Below are 21,583 nucleotides of genomic sequence, written 5' to 3'. Positions count from 1 at the left end.
CGTTGGTTAAGGGATTTTTTACAGGAAAGAGAAAGTGGCTTTAGGTTGGTGATTTGAGCATAATGTATGAAAACTTTACAAATTAAGTTATTATTAATTCATCTTTCGGATCAGGTTGCACTGGGATAAACTCAAATGTAGTTTGATTGAGAGGGAATTGTGGTGGAGATTGACAGCAGACTTAGCCAATTGCAGATTTATACAGTACGCCCTGACTCTAGCAGCATTCACACTATGTCCATGTACCATTCATCTGAGGGGCCAGGGCTGCTACAGTTGTTTTCATAGGGATGTCAGCTGTAGTAAGCCACCTGTAGGTTATCAGCTATCCTAAATGTCTGGATGACAGATTAAAAATCATCACTGTAAACAGTACATTTGGAAAAACTTTATTGAATGTTCTGTCATAATGCCTACATAAGGTTGTCTTAAACATAAGGTGTTTTTGCCGACTTACGTCACATCTCTCCCATAAAAATGTTACAATGTTTTATCGTCATTCAAATGATCAAACAGGAAACACAAATGTTCCATCCATTGCCAAGACAAAATCTTAAATTTCTACATAATCTTTTCATGGCATGAACATGGTATGCAAAGGAGAGAATTGAGTAACAATGACTAACATATGACATGGCCATTCAAAATGATTGCTAACTCCATGGCAATGGAGAGAAACTTAAGAAACATAGGGAAACAATTTCCTTCTAAGCTTCTAAGGTGTTATGCAATCATAGTCACATAATGGGACCGTGCTGACCATTGTTGACCAATGTTCCCTCTAAGCTGCGCACGGGTGAGCAGCTCCCCAAGACTGCTGCACAGAAGAAATATCAGCCTGCAAAGAGAAGCAGAGCTTGAACTTCACTCAACTCTCTAGAGTTTTCCCTGTTAGTTAACACTATCAACGTGTGTCTTTACTGTGGGAATTGTGATCGAATCAACACAATATTAGCCATTTTTAATTGTGTTTTGTTGGTATTTAGCCATTTTCAGCTCTTCAGGTCCTACTCACTGTTGTCAGACGCTCAGATGGATGAGAGGATCAAAGAACTGATAGGACAGAATTAAGAACTTGGTTCTTAGTCTGTGAGGGCACGCTTAAGAGGAGAAGGTTGTTAAGGGATGTTTTTTTATCAATAATGACTAATTATGTATACATTTCAATCAGGCCTGACTAATCAGAATACTATTATGTTACTGTATAGATGTATGAATTTTATTTTAATCCGAGTACTGAATATAATGTGTGTAATTATAATAAAGAATTAGAACAACGACTGTCTGTTCCTTGGTAGAAACGAATGAACTTATCGTCAGACTGGCTAGAATGCTTATCTACACAGGAAGACCTTGGCTTGGTCATAAATTATCTAAAATGGTGAGAGACGATGTAGGAAGGCTTGAGAACTATACTGCCATTGTACCGGAGTGGAGGAGAGACAGGACAGTTCGAAAACGAATGACGTCATTTTCAGTTTATAACCTGTTGTAAATCCTATATGTTCAGTACTCTCGAGAATAAACGCTAGTGCTTGATTTTGAGACTGGTCTCCGCCCATTTCATGTAAATACGTTTCTTACAAATCCTTAGAAATGGGCTGAGTGTATTAATTTAATTGGGTAATAAACATATAGGAATTTAATTCCTCTAACAAAGGTGTTAGTCTAGCAGGGGAGGGTCAGACTGATCCTTGTCAACCCCCAGGGAACTTTGAGGAGAGCCATGCAGCAGCGGCTACACCGTCGGTAGTATAGAGTTGCAGGCCCAAATTCTTTGTGGCACATCGATGGCAACCATAAGCTGATCCGGTAAGTGTAAACGCTTAGGCCTCCTGAACACATTTTTACAATCTTAACATCGTAAAAAACAAATTATTTATCTGGTTATATGGTAATAAAATAATTGTGTCCCTATTCCTGGGTATACAGTCCCTTTACACCTCTTGACTTTTTCCACATTTTCTTTTGGTACAACCTGAATTTAAAATGAATTAAATTGAGACTTTGTCAGTGGCCTACACACAATACCCCATAATGTTAAAGTGGAATTATGTTTTAGAATGTTTTACTAATTAATTTGATTTAAAAATGAAAACCTGAAATATCTTAAGTCAATAAGTATTCAACCCCTTTGTTATGGCATGCCTGAATAAGTTCAGGAGTACAAATGTGTCACATAATAAGTTGCATGGACTGTGTGCAATAAATGTTTACTATGTAATAATGTTATCAATAATAAAAACAGAATGGTGTCAGTATAAGAGGAAACATTTCTGAAGGCCTCTGAGTGCCACAGTCATGGAGTCATTCGAAGCGGCCATCACCAGCTACAGAGTACCATCCCGGGGGAGATGTACGTATCTGTGCCTTCATGGAGCAGTTCAGGGGTGGTGAACGGGGAAGTGCCCTCTCACTGCCCCAGCTTCAACCACCATCACCTCTCAAGCCACCTCCACATCAGCTCTTCCAACCACTGGCGCTGCAGCTCTTTATTGGTCAGAAGGGGTGATTGTGCCAGAAATCCAGTTCACCATTAGCAAACTAGGAAAGCAAATTAGGAAAATAAATCCATTGGAGGGCCCCAGAGGGAGCCTGGGAGTTGACATTCTACAGAGGGTTATGGCAGTTAAATCTTCAGCGCCACTCATTCCTACTCCAACCTGACTTACTACACCCCTGATACTCCCCTACAGGGACAAGGGATCGGACGCTATATCTTCAGTGCCACTTGTTCCTACTCCAACCTGACTTACTACACCCCTGAAACTCCCCTATTGGGATGAGGGATTGGACACTATATCTTCAGCGCCACCCGTTCCTTCAAGTCAGTTCATTTTTATAACACTATTTGAAATGGTAACGACTCATATTTTTGTCAGTCCTTGAATCAGTTCATTTTTACAACACCAATAATAACACCACCAATTAGGACGCCACTATTAGTGAACTCTTCTTCAACCAGGGCTTTGGAAAACCCTCTCCTCCTTGCACAGAAACTGTTCCTGAGGTAACACTTCCCCTCTTTCACACACTGTATGATTTGGTCTCTAGAAAGGTACTACAGACATGTTCAACCCTTAACAAAGAGTGTCAAGGTGTATGGCCCCTCGGTGGGTTCAGCGATACAGTACTAGTCAAAAGTTTGTACACACCTGGACATTAGAAAGGTGGAAATCTGTCCTTTGGTCTGATGAGTCTAAATTTGAGATTTTTGGTTCCAACCGCTGTGTCTTTGTTAGACGCAGAGTAGGTGAACAGAAGATCTCTGCATGTGTGCTTCCCACTGTGAAGCATGGAGGAGGAGGTGTGGGGGTGCTTTGCTGGTGACACTCAGTGATTTATTTAGAGTTCAACCAGAATGGCTACCGCAGCATTTTGCAGCGGTCAATGGACAATGACCCAACACACCTCCAGGCTGTGTAAGGGCTATTAGAGTGCTGCATCAGATGACCTGGCCTCCACAATCACCTAAGTCCAACCCAATGGAGATGGTTTGGAATGAGTTGGACCGCAGAGAAAAGGAAAAGCAGCCAACAAGTGTGTTGAGGTTGGGGGGTTGTGGAGGCCAGATCATCTGATGCAGCACTCCATCACTCTCCTTCTTGGTCAAATAGCCAAATAATGATGTATGTTGGGTCATTGTCCTGTTGAAAAACAAATTAGTCCCATTAAGCACAAACCAGATGGGACAGCATATCTCTGCAGAATCCTGTGGCAGTCATGCTGGTTAAGTTTGCCTTGAATTCTAAATAAATCACTGAGTGTCTCCAGGAAAGCACCCCCACACGTCACACCTCCACCATGCTTCACGATGGGAACCACACATGCGTTCACCTACTCTGTATCTAACAAAGACACAGCGGTTGGAACCAAAAATCTCAAATTTGAACTCATCAGACCAAAGCACAGATTTCAACGGTCTAATGTCTGTGGGTCTTCCTTTGGGTCTCTAGGTCTTCCTTTCCTGTGACAGTCCTCAAGAGAGCCAGTTTCATCATAGCGCTTAATGGTTTTTGCGACTGCAATTGAAGAAACTTTCAAAGTTATTGACATTTTCCGGATTGACTGACATTCATGTCTTAAAGTAATGATGGACTGTCGTTTCTCTTTGCTTATTTCAGCTGTTCTTGCCATAATATGGACTTGGTCTTTTACCAAATAGGGCTATCTTCTGTATACCCCCCACCCCCTACCTTGTCACAAACACAACTGATTGGCTCAAACGCATTAAGAAGGAAATAAATTCCACACATGAACTTTTAACAAGGCACACCTGTTAATTGAAATGCATTCCAGGTGACTACCTCATGAAGCTGGTTGAGAGAATGTCAAGAGTGTGCAAAGCTGTCATCAAGGCAAAGGGTGGCTACTTTGAAGAGTCTCAAATATAAAATATATTTTGGTTACTACATGATTCCATGTGTTATTTCATAGTTTTGATGTCTTCACTATTATTCCACAATGTAGAAAATAGGAAAAAATAAAGAAAAACCCTTGAATGAGTAGGTGTGTCCAAAATGTTGACTAGCTGAACTGGAGCGGACCTTGACAAGAGTTGAAAAAGTAAGTACTTCTCCATTCAACATACACCCCACCTCTCCATTTACCTTTGATTATGAATGACCTTATCATGCTTTGTTGATTTCCCTGTTGAGTTGTGGATGTATCTACTCTTCGAATAAACCCCCACTTCCTTCCACTCTACTCTCAAACGTGCAATCTTTGGAGAATAAAATCGATGACCTACGCGGAAGATTAAACTACCAACGGGACCTTCAAAACTGTAATATCTTATGCTTCACGGAGTCGTGGCTGAAAGACGACACTATCAACATACATATGTCTAGTTACACGCTGTACCAGCAGGATAGAACAGGGGCGTCTGGTAAGACAAGGGGAGGCGGACTATGAATTTTTGTAAATAACAGCTGGTGCACGATATCTAAGGTAGTCCCGAGCTATTGCTCGCCTGAGGTAAAGTATCTCATGATAAGCTATAGACCACACTACCTAGAGAGCTTTCATCTGTATTTTTCATAGTTGTTTACATACCACCACAGACTGAGGCTGGCACTAAGACAGCATTGCATGAGCTGTATTCCGCCATAAGCAAACAAGAAAATGCTCACCCAGAGGCGGCACTCCTAGAAGCCAGGGACTGCAGGGAAATTTAAATCCGTTTTACCAAATTCCTATCAGCGTGTTAAATGTGCAACCGGAGGGAAAAAACTCTGGACCACCTTTACTCCACACACAGAGACACATACAAAGCTCTCCATCACCCTTCATTTGGCAAATCTGACCATTCCATCCTCCTGATTCCTGCTTACAAGCAAAAATTAAAGCAGGAAGCACCAGTGACTAAATCAAGTGGTCAGATGAAGTAGATGCTAAGCTACAGGACTGTTTTGCTAGCACAGACTGGAATATGTTCTGGGATTCATTTGATGGCATTGAGGAGTACACCACATCAGTCAATGGCTTCATCAATAAGTGCATTGATGATGTCATCCCCACAGTGACTGTACGCACATACCCCAACCAGAAGCCATGGATTACAGGCAACAACCGCGCTGAGGTAAAGGCTAGAGCTGCTGCTTTAGGAGTGGGACTTTAACCCGGAAGCTTATAAGAAATCCCGTTACACCCTCAGACGAACCATTAAACAGGCAAAGAGTCAATACAGGACTAAGATGGAGTCGAATTACACCGGTTTTGACGCTCATCGGATGTGGCAGGGCTTGCAAACCATTACAGACCACAACGGGAAGCACAGCCACGAGCTTCCCAGAGACACGAGCCTACCAGACGAGCTAAACTATTTCTATGCTCGCTTCGAGGCAAATAACACTGAAACATGCATGAGAGTACCAGCTGTTCCAGAAGACTGTGTGATCACGCTCTCCGCAGCCAATGTGAGTAAGACCTTTAAACGGTCAACATTCACAAGTCAGGGCCAGATTACCAGAACGTGTGCTGCGAGCATGCGCTGACCAACTGGCAAGTGTCTTCACTGACATTATCAACCTCACCTTGTCCAGGTCTGTAATACCAACATGTTTTAAGCAGACCACCATAGTGCCTGTACCCAAGAACATTAAGGTAACCTGCCTAAATGACTACCGACCCGTAGCACTCATGTCTGTTGCCATGAAGTGCTTTGAAAGGCTGGCCATGGCTCACATCAACACCGTTATCCCAGAAACCCTAGACCCACTCCAATTTGCATACATCCCCAACAGATCCACAGATGATGCAATCTCTACTGCACTCCACACTACCCTTTCCCACCTGGACAAAAGGAACTAGCTATGTGAGAATGCTATTCATTGACTACAGCTCAACGTTCAACACCATAGTGCCCTCAAAGCTCATCAATAAGATAAGGACCCTGGGACTAAACACCTCCCTCTGCAATTGGATCCTGGACTTCCTGACGGGTAAGGGTAGTTAATAACACATATGCCACGCTGATCCTCAACACAGGGGCCCCTCTCGGGTGCGTGCTCAGTCCCCTCCATTACTCCCTGTTCACGCATAACTGCACGGCTAGGCACGACTCCAACACCATCATTAAGTTTGCCAATGACACAACCGTGTTAGGCCTGATCACTGACAAGGACGAGACAGCCTATATGGAGGAGGTCAGAGACCTGGCCATGTGGTGCCAGGACAACAATCTCTCCCTAAACGTGATCAAGACAAAGGAGATGATTGTGGACTACAGGAAAAAGAGGACCGAGCACGCCCCCATTCTCATCGATGGGGCTGCAGTGGAGCAGGTTGAGAGCTTAAAGTTCCTTGGTGTCCACATCACCAACAAACTAACATGGTCCAAGCACACCAAGACAGTCGTGAAGAGGGCATGACAAAACCTGTTCCCCCTCAAGAGACTGAAAAGATTTGGCATGGGTCCTCAGATCCTCAAAAGGTTCTACAGCTGCACCATCAAGAGCATGCATCACTGCCTGGTATTCCAACTAGGCCAAGGTAATGTACAGAAAGGAAGCGTTTTTCCTGCTTATAACGAAGTTGACAAAGAAAATAATACTAAAGCACACATTTATTGGCAGAAATCCTGCTGCTTCTTGCTGCTACTGCTACTATGCGCCGGATTCTTGCTCCCACCACCACCCCAGCTGAACCTGTTAGCTTCTGTATTCCTGCCGAGGGCATTGGTATAGCTTACCGCACTCACTGCCTGTAGGCTATTCTACATTGATGCTTTGCTTGGATAGTGAGCTACCCTTAAGGAGCAGAGCCTATATCGCCAAGACTTGCATTATTCATTGCTCAAGAAATGGTTAAAAGTTTTTCTAAGTGCCGTTTAAAAGAAAAATGGTTTAAATGGCCTTTCTAGAATTCAAAATGCTGTGGTATAAATATATTTATAACTGAACACTAACAGCAATGCATATTGTAGTTGATAGAGGAGACAAGACAGAGGGTGGTCTCTCATCCAGAGCTGCCTGATAGAGTGCCCTTTAAGATCAAAAAACCCGGATGGGAGGGAGCGGATTTGGAGTTTTCGGCTCTCTGAATCCATTCAGGTAAATCATTCTTTCACTTGTTGTTAAACTCAGTACTTTAAATGTCCATTTCAGGCTGAATTACAATTGTTAATGTGGGTCTTTTGTTATATAGATGATGTTTGATTTTGTGGGGATGATGATGCATCGAGTGAGGTTTTTACCCTCCAGGCAGCAGTGTGCTTCGCAATCCTGAAGAAGACGATCATTGGGTCATTGGAAGAACATGACATTCGGGAGTCTGTGGAGGATGTGCAGGTGACTAGCATGACACTACTTAATAATAATATATTTGATGTTCGTATCGGACTACAGTTGAACTACTTGATAGTTCTAACCTTTGTGAGTGGTGGTTTCTGTCCATTTACAGGCAATCCTATCGCCTCATCTCTCACCTGCACCCCTCCCAACACCTTTCACCTATCCTCTCTTCTCACCTATCCTCTTCTCACCTGTCCCCTCTCCTCACTTCTCGCCAGCCTCTTCTCCTCTCCACCTTCATCAAACTTTCTTTCTTTTCACCCCTCACCCTTAACGTCCTCACTCTTTTCCTCTTATCACCCCTCACCTACTTTCTCCCTCACCTTCACCTCCCTCATCTCCATCATCAGATCCAGAGACTAAGTGAGTGTTTTTTAAGAGCATTTGTTTATTAAACAAAATGTATTTAAAACTTCAATGTCAGAGTATTTTACATTAGGATCAATCCTTATTCAACTTGTCATACATTTTGAATGACCCCCCCCCCCCCCCCCCTCCCCCTAGAACAGACCTACAGTGGTAGTCAGAAGTTTACATACACTTAGGTTGGAGTCATTAAAACTCGTTTTTCAACCACTCCACAAATTTCTTGTTAACAAACTATAGCTTTGGCAAGTCGGTTAGGACATCCACTTGGTGCATGACACAAGTAATTTTTCCAACAATTGTTTAAAGGCAGATTATTTCACTTACAGTGCCTTGCGAAAGTATTCGGCCCCCTTGAACTTTGTGACCTTTTGCCACATTTCAGGCTTCAAACATAAAGATATAAAACTGTATTTTTTTGTGAAGAATCAACAACAAGTGGGACACAATCATGAAGTGGAATGACATTTATTGGATATTTCAAACTTTTTTAACAAATCAAAAACTGAAAAATTGGGCGTGCAAAATTATTCAGCCCCTTTACTTTCAGTGCAGCAAACTCTCTCCAGAAGTTCAGTGAGGATCTCTGAATGATCCAATGTTGACCTAAATGACTAATGATGATAAATACAATCCACCTGTGTGTAATCAAGTCTCCGTATAAATGCACCTGCACTGTGATAGTCTCAGAGGTCCGTTAAAAGCGCAGAGAGCATCATGAAGAACAAGGAACACACCAGGCAGGTCCAGGCAGGAGATACTGTTGTGAAGAAGTTTAAAGCCGGATTTGGATACAAAAAAAATTCCCAAGCTTTAAACATCCCAAGGAGCACTGTGCAAGCGATAATATTGAAATGGAAGGAGTATCAGACCACTGCAAATCTACCAAGACCTGGCCGTCCCTCTAAACTTTCAGCTCATACAAGGAGAAGACTGATCAGAGATGCAGCCAAGAGGCCCATGATCAATCTGGATGAACTGCAGAGATCTACAGCTGAGGTGGGAGACTCTGTCCATAGGACAACAATCAGTCGTATATTGCACAAATCTGGCCTTTATGGAAGAGTGGCAAGAAGAAAGCCATTTCTTAAAGATATCCATAAAAAGTGTAGTTTAAAGTTTGCCACAAGCCACCTGGGAGACACACCAAACATGTGGAAGAAGGTGCTCTGGTCAGATGAAACCAAAATTGAACTTTTTGGCAACAATGCAAAACGCTATGTTTGGCGTAAAAGCAACACAGCTGAACACACCATCCCCACTGTCAAACATGGTGGTGGCAGCATCATGGTTTGGGCCTGCTTTTCTTCAGCAGGGACAGGGAAGATGGTTAAAATTGATGGGAAGATGGATGGAGCCAAATACAGGACCATTCTGGAAGAAAACCTGATGGAGTCTGCAAAAGACCTGAGACTGGGACGGAGATTTGTCTTCCAACAAGACAATGATCCAAAACATAAAGCAAAATCTACAATGGAATGGTTCAAAAATAAACATATCCAGGTGTTAGAATGGCCAAGTCAAAGTCCAGACCTGAATCCAATCGAGAATCTGTGGAAAGAACTGAAAACTGCTGTTCACAAATGCTCTCCATCCAACCTCACTGAGCTCGAGCTGTTTTGCAAGGAGGAATGGGAAAAAATGTCAGTCTCTCGATGTGCAAAACTGATAGACATACCCCAAGCGACTTACAGCTGTAATCGCAGCAAAAGGTGGTGCTACAAAGTATTAACTTATTAAGGGGGCTGAATAATTTTGCACGCCCAATTTTTCAGTTTTTGATTTGTTAAAAAAGTTTGAAATATCCAATTAATGTCGTTCCACTTCATGATTGTGTCCCACTTGTTGTTGATTCTTCACAAAAAAATTAAGTTTTATATATTTATGTTTGAAGCCTGAAATGTGGAAAAAGGTTGCAAAGTTCAACGGGGCCGAATACTTTCGCAAGGCACTGTATATCTATCTCACTGTATCACAATTCCAGTGGGTCAGAAGTAAGTACACTAAGTTGACTGTGCCTTTAAACAGCTTGGAAAATTCCAGTAAATGAACAACTCAGTGCCTCTTTGCTTGACATCATGGGAAAATCAAAAGAAATCAGCCAAGACCTCAGAAAAAGAATTGTAGACCTCCACAAGTCTGGTTCATCCTTGGGAGCAATTTCCAAACGGCCGAAGGTTCCACGTTCATCTGTACAAACAATAGTACGCAAGTATAAAGACCATGGGACCACGCAGCCGTCATACCGCTCAGGAAGGAGACACGTTCTGACACCTAGAGATGAACGTACTTTGGTGCGAAAAGTGCAAATCAATCCCAGAACAACAGCAAAGGACCTTGTGAAGATGCTGGAGGAAACAGGCACAAAAGTATCTATATCCACAGTAAAACAAGTCCTATATCAACATAACCTGAAAGGCCACTCAGCGAGAAATAAGCCACTGCTCCAAAACCGCCATAAAAAAGCCAGACTACGGTTTGCAACTGCACATGTGGACAAAGATCATACTTTTTGGAGAAATGTCCTCTGGTCTGATGAAACAAAAATATAATTGTTTGGCCATAATGACCATCCTTATGTTTGGAGGGAAAAGGGGGAGGCTTGCAAGCCGAAGAACACCATCCCAACCGTGAAGCACGGGGGTGGCAGCATCATGTTTGGGGGGTGCTTTGCTGCAGGAGGGACTGGTGCACTTCACAAAATAGATGGTTTCATGAGGTAGGAAAATGATGTGGATATATTGAAGCAACATACCAAGACAACACTCAGGAAGTTAAAGCTAGAACGCAAATGGGTCTTCCAAATGGACAATGACCCAAATCATACTTCCAAAGTTGTGGCAAAATGGCTTAAGGACAACAAAGTCAAGGTATTGGAGAGGCCATCACAAAACCCTGACCTCAATCCTATAGAAAATTTGTGGGCAGAACTGAAAAGGTGTGTGCGAGCAAGGAGGCCTACAAACCTGACTCTGTTACACCAGCTCTGTCAGGAGGAAGGGGCCAAAATTCACCCAACTTATTGTGGGAAGCTTGTGGAAGGCTACCCGAAACGTTTGACCTAAGTTAAATAATTTAAAGGCAATGCTACCAAATACTAATTGAGTGTATGTAAACTTCTGACCCACTGGGAAAGTGAATAATTCTCCCTACTATTATTCTGACATTTCATATTCTTAAAATAAAGTGGTGATCCTAACTGACCTAAGACAGATAATTTTTACAAGGACTAAATGTCAGGAATTTATGAAAAACTGAGTTTCAATGTATTTGGCTAAGGTGTATGTAAACTTCCGACTTCAACTGTACGTGCCATTTTACATACGCTCTGGAGCTGAATGGACCAGGACAACTGCACCATCACCAACATGATAAATGTCCACAGGGGCAATGTCCTTTGCATTTCAACGCAAAAGCCTTCTCTTTTCTTTTTGCCCGTATTAAGGTCTGATTTTCATGTAAAATACAGAATTTAGACCAAAACAATGAGTGAAGAGGCTTTTTACTTTGTTGAAGAACCTTTGGCGGTGATTACAGCCTCAAGTCTTCTTAGGTATGATGCTACATTTGTATTTATTTAATCCATTTTAGAATAAGGCTGTAACGTAACAAAGTCTATATACAGTGTGTGCAAATGAGGTAGGATAAGGGAGGTAAGGCAATAAATTTGAATAATTACAATATAGCAATTAAACGCTGGAGTGATAGATGTGCAGAAAATGAGTGTGCAAGTAGAGATACTGGGGTGCAAAGGAGCAAAATAAATAAAATAAATAACAGTATGGGCATGAGGTAGTTGGATGGGCTATTTACAGATGGGCTATGTACATGTGCAGTGATCTGTGAACTGCTCTGACAGCTGGTGCTTCAAGTTAGTGAGGGAGATATGAGTCTCCAGCTTCAGTGATTTTTGCAGTTTGTTCCCGTCATTGGCAGCAGAGAACTGGAAGGAAAGGAGGCCAAAGGAGGAATTGGCTTTGGGGGTGACCAGTGAAATATACCTGCTGGAGCACGTGCTACGTGTGGGTGCTGCTATGGTGAACAGTGAGCTGGGATAAGGCAGGGCTTTACCTAGCAAAGATTTATAGGTGACCTGGAGCCAGTGGGTTTGGCAACGAATATGAAGTGAGGGCCAGGCAACAAGGGCATACAGGTCGCAGTGGTGGGTAGTATATGGGCTTTGGTGACAAAACGGATGGCACTGTGATAGACTGCATCCAATTTGCTGAGTAGAGTGTTGGAGGCTATTTTGTAAATGACATCGCCAAAGTCAAGGATTGGTAGGATAGTCAGTTATACAAGGGTATGTTTGGCAGCATGAGTGAAGGATGATTTGTTGCAAAATAGGAAGCCGATTCTAGATTTAATTTTGGATTGGAGATGCTTAATGTGAGTCTGGAAGGAGAGTTTACAGTCTAACCAGACACCTAGGCATTTGTAATTATCCACATATTCTAAGTCAGAACCGTCCAGAGTAGTGATGGTGAACGGGCGGGCAGGTGTGGGCAGCGATCGGTTGAAGAACATTTAGTTTTACTTGCTTTTAAGAGCAGTTGAAGGCCACGGAAGAAGAGTTGTATGGCATTGAAGCTCATCTGGAGGTTAGTTAACACAGTGTCCAAAGAAGGTCCAGATGTATACAGAATGGTGTCATCTGCGTAGAGGTGGATCAGAGACTCACCAGCAGCAAGAGCGACATCATTGAAGTATACAGAGAAAAGAGTCGGCCCGAAAATTGAACCCTGTGGCACCCCCATAGACTGCCAGAGGTCCGGACAAGAGGCCCTCCGATTTGACACACTGATCTCTGTCAGAGAAGTAATTGGTGAACCAGGCGAGGCAGTCATTTGTGAAACCAAGTCTGAGTCTGCCGATAAGAATGTGGTGATTGACAGAGTTGAAAGCCTTGGCCAGGTCGACGAATACAGCTGCACAGTATTGTCTCTTATCGATGGAGGTTATGATAACGTTTAGGACCTTGAGCGTGGCTGAGGTGCACCCATGACCAGCTCGGAAACCAGATTGCATAGCGGAGAAGGTACGGTGGGATTCGAAATGGTTGGTGATCTGTTTGTTAACTTGGCTTTCAAAGACCTTAGGATAGGGTAGGATAGATAGATGTAGGTGTGTAGCAGTTTGGGTCTTGAGTGTCTCCCCCTTTGAAGAGGGGGATGACCACGGCAGCTTTCCAATCTTTGGGGATCTCAGACGATACGAAAGAGAGGTTGAACAGGCTAGTAATAGGGGTTGCAACAATTTTGGCTGATCATTTTAGAAAGAGAGGGTCCAGATTGTCTAGCCTGATTGATTTGTAGAGCTCTTTCAGAACATCAGCTACCTGGATTTGGGTGAAGGACAAATGGGGAGGCTTGGGCAAGTTGCTGTGGGGGGTGCAGGGCTGTTGACCGGAGAAGGTGTAGCCAGGTGGAAAGCATGGCCAGCCGTAGAAAAATGCTTCTTGAAATTCTCAAATATCGTGGATTTATCAGTGGTGACTGTGTTTCCTAGCTTCAGTGCAGTGGGCAGCTGGGAGGAGGTGCTCTTATTCTCCATGGACTTTACAGTGTCCAAAAACTGTTTGGAGTTTGTGCTGCAGGATGCAAATTTCTGTTTGAAAAAGCTAGCCTTTGTTTTCCTAACTGCCTGAGTATATTGGTTCCTGACTTCCCTGAAAAGTTACATATCGCAGGGGCTAGTTGATGCTAATGCAGTATGCCGCATTATGTTTTTGTGCTGGTCAAGAGCAGTCAGGTCTGGAGTGAAACAAGGGCTATATCTGTTCCTGGTTCAACATTTCTTGAATGGGGCATGCTTATTTAAGATGGTGAGGAAAGCCATTTTAAAGAATAACCAGGCATCCTCTACTGATGGAATGAGGTCAATATCCTTCCAGGATACCCGGGCCAGGTCGATTAGAAAGGCCTGCTCGCTGAAGTGTTTTATGGAATGTTTGACAGTGATGAGGGGTGGTCGTTTGACCGCAGACCCATTACAGACACATGCAATGAGGCAGTGATTGCTGAGATCCTGGTTGAAGACAGCAGAGGTGTATTTGGAGGGCAGGTTGGTTAGGATGATATCTATGAGGGTGCCCGTGTTTACGGATTTGAGGTTGTACCTGGTAGATTCATTGATAACTTGTGTGAGATTAAGGGCATCAAGCATAGATTGTAGGATGGCCGGGGTGTTAAGCATGTCCCAGTTTAGGTCACCTACCAGCACGAGCTCTGAAGATAGATGGGGGGGCAATCAATTCACATATGGTGTCCAGGGCTTAGCCGGGGGCAGAAGGTGGTCTTTAGCAAGCGGCAACGGTGAGAGACTTGTTTCTGGAAAGGTGTATTTTTAAAAGTAGAAGCTCAAATTGTTTGGGTACAGACCTGGATAGTAAAACAGAACGTAGATTGCAACTCCGCCCCCTTTGGCAGTTCTATCTTGTCGGAAAATGTCATGGTTAGGGATGGAATTTCAGGGTTTTTGGTGGTCTTCCTAAGCCAGGATTCAGAGATGGCTAGGACATCCGGGTTGGCAGAGTGTGCTAAAGCAGTGAATAAAACAAACATAGGGAGGAGGCTTCTAATGTTAACATGCAAGTATGTCCAATGTAAATAATCGAAACCCTAGCCCTAGATTACTCTATATTTGCAACACTATTGCGGTGAACACCTGTTCATCACACAAATAGTTGAATTAGCTGGCCAGTGTGATAGCACCACTAAATGCGAAGGATATGTCATACATTGAAATTGATTATAATCCATCCACTGTCTCATGTTGCACAGACGATGAGCATTAAGGAGACATAAATATTCCTGAGGGGAGTTGTAGGATATGGGATCAGACTATGTAACAGTATTGCTTCTGTCCCTCTCCCCGCCCCAACCTGGGCTTGAACCAGGGATCCTCTGCACACAACAACGTCAGTCACCCTTGAAGCATCATTACCCAAAAGCTGCGACCCTTGGAGAGCAAGGGAAACACCTACTTCAAGGTCTCCGAGCGAGTGAAGTCACTGATTGAAACGCTATTAGCATGCACCGCTAACTAGCTAGCCATTTCACACCAGTTACACCCCTTTAACCTACTCCTTTTCCGCAGCAACCAGTGATCTGGGTCAACAGAATAAATGGAATCAACTTTTATGGGATCAACTTTTTTTCTAAGACTACAAATAATTTTCTATGCGTGAGAACTTTTTGTCTTCGTGGCATTTTACTTAAGGTCCTTGCAATATATCGATTTACAGATACAAATCAAAAGGTGTTTGTGGATAGTGAATTGCATTTGTGGATAGCAATTTACATTTGTGGAATGTGATTAACATTTGTGGATTTGTACTTATCTGTACAGATCAAGATACACAAATACAAAATGCATGCTGTGAGTTCACAATACATTTGGCATGATATTGATCCCATATATAAGTCTTCCCATCCATTGCATTAGGTGACAGCTCCACTTCTGGGAACTGCACCTTTGTATTGACTTATCAAATAAAAAATGCATTGATCTAAGAACTCCATTAGTCCAAGGCTCTCCAACCCTGTTATTGGAGAGCTACCCTCCTTTAGGTTTTCAACATCAGTTGTAACTAACCTGATTAATTTATTAACCAGGTAATGATTAAAATCAGGTGCGCTAGATTAGGGTTGGAGTGAAGCTCTACAGGAACACGGTTGAAGAGCCCTGCACTAGTCTTCAACCACATTATTCGAGCTGTCACAATGTGTCAACAATGTTATGTTGCTAATTGTAATAGGCTGCTATTAATCACAATTATATAAACAAACAGAATTCAGGGTTCTTCATGCTGATGATTTGAACAATTTGAGACATAGCAATATAGTAAGACATAATATGAAATGTAACAGATACAGATGATGTGCATGCGGTGGTTTCAAAATTATACAATTACTACAGATGGCTAGTTCTATCCATGCTTTACCTGAACGTGATTATCTGATATTATAGCTAGCTAGTTGATGTTGTTCTAGCTAGCTCACCCAAAGCAGGCTTTTCTCCTCCTCGCCTGTCTACAGGCGACATGATCCTGATGTTGTGGCTGTAACATTTAAAGGACAATATAACAACAACAAGCTAGATATATGAGAGACATTTTCAGAAAAAGCAGCTCATATACCAAGCCAATAAAATTACTTTTCAGGAAAAAAAGAAGAAAAAAAGGAATGGAAGCACTGCTAAAGTACACAATAGTAGGTTTTGGTACTCTTTGGTAAAAGAAATATCATTGCATTGGTTCGACATTGAAATCTTGCTAGCACATCTCACCTGGGCACTGCAGCAGCCAGGGGCGGCCTAGTGGTTAGAGCATTGGACTAGTAACCGGAAGGACTAGTAACCAGAAAGTTGCAAGATCAAACCTCCAAGCTGACAAATCTGTCATTCTGCCCCTGAACAGGCAGTTAACCCACTGTTCCTAGGCCGTCATTGAAAATAAGAATTTGTTCTTAACTGACTTGCCTGGTTAAATAAAGATGAAGAAACTTAATTGAATCATCTTCCCCACACCATCTTGTCTTGATTGTGCAGGGAGCTAGCCGGTTCTCCTCAAAATATTATTAACTAGCAAGCTAGATAACCTTAATAGATTTGTGCAGAGATCTCAGCTTGCTAACTAGGAAAAGCCAACTACACACCAAATATACACAGAACAAATAATTATTTTCTAGACAAATGTTAGTCTCAACCAAATGACAAGTACATAGACATATTGCTCTGATACACGGCTATAGTGTTAGCTAGCTAGATATCCAGCCATGTAATGCCAATAGAAAAGAGGCTAGCTAGCATCAGCTATGTAGCAGTTATGCTATGTGGAAACCCTCCTTTAATTATTCCTGTCATCTTCCTCACCAACGCCTTGTTGTAGTTTTCAAATTCTGTGAATATCATTTAGCTAGCTAGCTATTAATTTTAACACATTTCCTTCCAGACCAGAACTCTGTAAAACGTGAAAGCGCGTTCAAGAATGACAACACTTCACCTGATTGGCCGGAAGAACAAGCCCTGACCACCAGAGCTTGTGTGTTTCTGTGCTGCTTGCTTATAGCATTTTTTTTTTACAAATGCAAAACTTTTGGCACAGGTTAGTCGCAAAATGAGTGCCAAAACTCTGAGCGCAAAGATTCGACATCAGCAAATGTAGTTTTGATTCACAGAAGATTCACCAGTCGCAAATGTATTAAATATTTATTTATTTGTATTTTATTTGTTTTATTTAACCTTTATTTAACTGAGTATTTCATTAATGAGTTGTATTAATTCTCAAAGATAGTTGCATGCTTGCAAATGTTATTGAATTTATTCACATATCAATTTACCTGTTAGCAAGTGCTGCATTTATTCTCAAAATAAACCACGTTTGCAAATATTTTTTTGCAACTACAAAATTCAATATACAGGTGGAACTCCTATTTTACATGTGCAAATCATAATTCATATGTGCAAATCATACTTTACATACTTGTATAATTAAGTCATTATTTTACCTCCATAACCTGGAGACACAGTCAGCAATGTTTCATCAATGTTCATACAAGCAGTCACTGGAAAGGCCCAACACAAGACTGGAAAGGCCCAACACACAGATTCAAGAACTCCACTGGTCAGACTTCATGACAGGCATAGAATGCGTGATGACGAAATCATTCATGATGACTTCTTATCTACAAAGACATAGAGAGGAAGAGAAAAAACATCTTCATAAACTATGCCTTGGTTTTCCTTGAGAGACATTTCTTAAGCTGATCTCATCATTAGTACAGAACAAACGGCAGTAATCAGACAATTCCCAATTCCCAAAAAGATAACACATTCATTGGTCATTCCATCAAACTTCAACCCCCAAAAAATATTTAAAATGTGAATTAGTCTTCTGTTATTACAGAGTGATTACAACAACCTTTTCCATCAGGAAAATATAATCAAAGTAGAATTAAACATAACCATAACTGATTAAAATATAACTTGGGTTAGAGAGTAAACTATGGAGACAAATTAATGATCTGAAACACAATTATGATTCCTCTCCATACAACCTTATCGAATCTCACAGTGCATTTAATTTTTTCTAAATTATGATAAAATTCAAAAGCCCTATAACTCTTGTGCACATAACACTATCAACAAGATATTACTGTCTCTCAACACCAAAACCCTTAGTTGCCCTCTTATGCAGCTCTCATTTCCAGGAACGGAGGATGGTCAGGAAGAAAAATAATAATGAAGACATACTGTATGTGAGGATCAAACAGAATTATCCTACATTCACTCACTCTTCCACACTTAGGCTGTTATTGCAGCAGGGGAGTGAATGGACAGACATATTGGACATTATTGTCTCGTTTTGTAATACAGACCCAGCCTGTCATGAACAACACCAAGTCCTTTTCACATTCTCTCACCATGAGAAGCAGGATGTAAAGCTAAATACCATGCAGGTTCTCAATAACACCTCACTCTGATAAGTTAGATGACTCATAGAACAGAAAGACCAATTTAACATGTCATCTAAATGAATCCGGACAGATGTCTGAAACATGTATTCACTGACCTGTCTGCCTGGTGTCTGTCTGTCTGTTCAATCTCCACTCACAAAGCTAGTGGCGGCACTTGTTAGCATATGTTTGATGCAGTGACCATGATCAGTTTTACAACCTCGGTGTAAAGTGTCCTATTAATACCGCATGATGATTATTATAGCCTGTTAGCCTATGGATGCTCATATCTACCTGTTAGTAATGGAATGTCATATAATATGATAATCTTACCATCAGACTTTGATTCCTATATTTGTTTTGACATAATTCCCAGAACTGTGTGCGTCATGACGCAAACAGATGCATGTTTGGGAAATCCCGAATTGTAATAACGCATTTATCATTGACGGTCTAGCCTACTACACCTTTAAGACGTCGACACTGTGCGAATTGGGAGTGGGCATATGTTCGACAGTAAAATCACAACACTTCGCAATGGGAAAACTGTGAAGAGGACCCTCTGGGCTGACAACTAGTTATAGAAAAGGTTTGAAATAATGTGCACCAAAAGGCTATATTGCCATAATAACTATGTCTGAAAAGTGATACAGAAACCATTAAATGCATGTGGGATGAGGTTTGCGCAATGGACGCACAAGGGTATTGGTCTGCATACGTCAACACATTTTGTGACAGTTTCCAGAGCTGACATGTTTACGTTTTGATTTGCCTCTAGAATGTTGTATTTTAATCGTCTCTGACATTTGACAGAAATTTATTCCCGATCAGCAGGGAAATTGTGCTGCTAAAGTGTGAAATATGTTTACAGTTGATTTTCTTGAGTTGTGTTATCTACCACATTCTCCATTTTAACTCCGTCTTTAGCCAGCGACAACGATATTTATCTCATCGAAACAAAAATATCTGCCGGTATCCTGCATGTTGTACTGTTGTGGAAGCAAGGACAAGGAGAAGCAGCGCCCGGACGCTGCAGAGGTGTCGAGAATTCTAGAGACAGAGACAGATAAAAACCGAAAGAGCCAAGAAAGCGCACCTCAACCACTGGACATGTACGGAATAGCGGCAATGCCCGAGCTTCTACCACCCTCTGGCGTACTTCAGCCCAGCTCAGTAATCCCACTCGAGTCGGATGAGGTGCCTGGTTTGTGGAATGGATTCAACAGGGGTGTGCTGAGTTTTGACTCCCCCCAGCGGAGACGAGGCCAACGGGCCCCGAAGTTAGGGCAAATAGGACGGTCGAAGAGAGGTGAGTGTCGGAGATGATGGGGCAACAAGCAAAAGACGAGGAACTAGAATTGCGCTGAAAGAAACTGAACTGCCCGTGACTAAATGATCTACCTGGTTTCAGAGCATTTCGTATTATTCTGTACATAAATCCGAGATACTCATTTAGTATGATATGTTACGTTTCGTATGGTATGTATTAATATGTGGATGTCCTTAAATCCGAGACACTCATTTAGTATATGTTACGTTTCGTATGGTATGTATTAATATGTGGATGTCCATCACTCATTTTGTATGATATGGTACGAATTACAATTCGTATTATATGTTACGAATTTGCTAAATGTACAAATTGTTCCGAATTTGCCAAGAGTATATGTTACGAATTCTAGCTAATGTCAGGTTAATGTCAGCTAGCTCGCTTAATGTTAGCTAGCTGGCTAACGTTAGCTAGGCTAGGGGTTAGGTTTATGAGTTCGTTTATAGGAGAAGGGTTGGCTAAATGGTTAAGGTTAGAGGCAGGGTTAGCAAGCTTGCTAGGTAGTTGCAAAGTAGCTAAAAAAAAGTATTAAGTAGTTGAAAATTGGCTAATTAGCTAAAATTGTCCATGAAGAGATTTGAAGTTGCAACCTTTGGGTTGCTAGACGTTTGTGTTCTACGACCACCTACTAATCATACCAAACGTAACATATCAGAATCAGACTGGCCTTTGTAGAAGTTATGTAGAATGGTGTTCATTCATCTGTCAATATATTGATATTCATAGTCTTTCCCCCTTTCGTTTACAGTGGTTATAGAGGATGACGACTTGGATGATGTCATGAAACACAATGGCCTCCCCATATCAATCAATATCTCTCCTGTTGCCTGAACAACTCTGATAGTGTCCAGACCTCAAGAGGCTATTGTGCTCATTTGTGAAATTCTGAAGTGTGTACCACTTGTTTCTGGACAATGTCCAATTCAGGTGCCCATTGCAAAGTTTACAATAGTAGCATGCGCATCACATGTAGTTTAGCTCTTCCTGGACACAGGAAGGTCAGTGTCCCAAGGAAATAGAAGTAAAAAACAGTGCATCTTTGCTTCAGCTGCTGTTCTGGTGTTGAAGGGGGGACTTTGTGTCCTGAGGAGAGGGGAGCAATTAGGATAGATTTGGGTCCGGACAGGCTGAAACATAAGCACACAAGAGAAGGCCCTACCCATCAAGACCTGCCCCTTCAAAATGAGTGGACCTGTTTGTTTGTTGTTCAGTCTTTAGTGTCTATATTTTAAACACTCCATCCAAGATGTTATTTTAATTTGTGTCAATCCAACCTATATCTAACTGAGAAAACAGCTACTCATAGTGCTGGGCAGTGTTTTCACAATATTATTTATTTTACATTATGTACGCTTTTTCAGTGTTTCACATATGTTAACACTTATTTTAGTTTTTGACAGTTGACAACGCTGTCTCGTTTTGGTGCAAACTGTAAAATCTGTTGTAAAACGTGTTAGATAAACTGAAGGCTTTAATTTGCATTGTAACATGTCATAATCATTGTCTTAGTATAACATATGTTGTACTGTATGTTACTTTTACCCCTGAGTTGCTAGACAAAAAGAGTTCCCACTGTGAACTATTTATGGAACTTTATGTATCCCTGCATCGAGGTGTAATATACACATTTTTTACAA

The 21,583-nt window shown here is 41.8% G+C and overlaps 1 long non-coding RNA gene and 1 pseudogene across 3 annotated transcripts in view; one reads left to right on the top strand and one right to left on the bottom strand.

Annotated features, from left to right (window-relative positions):
- Window positions 1-19,092, bottom strand: part of LOC110509920 (uncharacterized) — a 25,920-nt pseudogene extending 6,828 nt beyond the window's left edge. The window contains exons 1-2 of the transcript XR_005040522.2: window positions 18,950-19,092; window positions 17,669-17,845 (exon numbers count right to left, since the gene is read on the bottom strand). The product of XR_005040522.2 is annotated as an uncharacterized LOC110509920 (transcript). The remainder of the gene's footprint in view (window positions 1-17,668; window positions 17,846-18,949) is intronic.
- LOC118945283 (uncharacterized) lies at window positions 19,070-21,583 on the top strand. Of its 2 annotated transcripts, XR_016493265.1 has the most exons (3): window positions 19,070-19,205; window positions 19,544-19,925; window positions 20,695-21,583. It is a non-coding gene; the product is annotated as an uncharacterized LOC118945283 (long non-coding RNA). The 2 variants fall into 2 exon arrangements; XR_005040404.2 differs by lacking the exon at window positions 19,070-19,205 and having other exon boundaries at window positions 19,371-19,925.

The sequence above is a fragment of the Oncorhynchus mykiss genome, chromosome 29 (genome assembly GCF_057628025.1).
Source record: "Oncorhynchus mykiss isolate SJ-2025 chromosome 29, ASM5762802v1, whole genome shotgun sequence".
Classification (NCBI taxonomy): Eukaryota; Metazoa; Chordata; class Actinopteri; order Salmoniformes; family Salmonidae; genus Oncorhynchus; species Oncorhynchus mykiss.
Note: the sequence above shows the minus strand (reverse complement) of the source record. Positions and strands in the feature narration are given on the sequence as shown.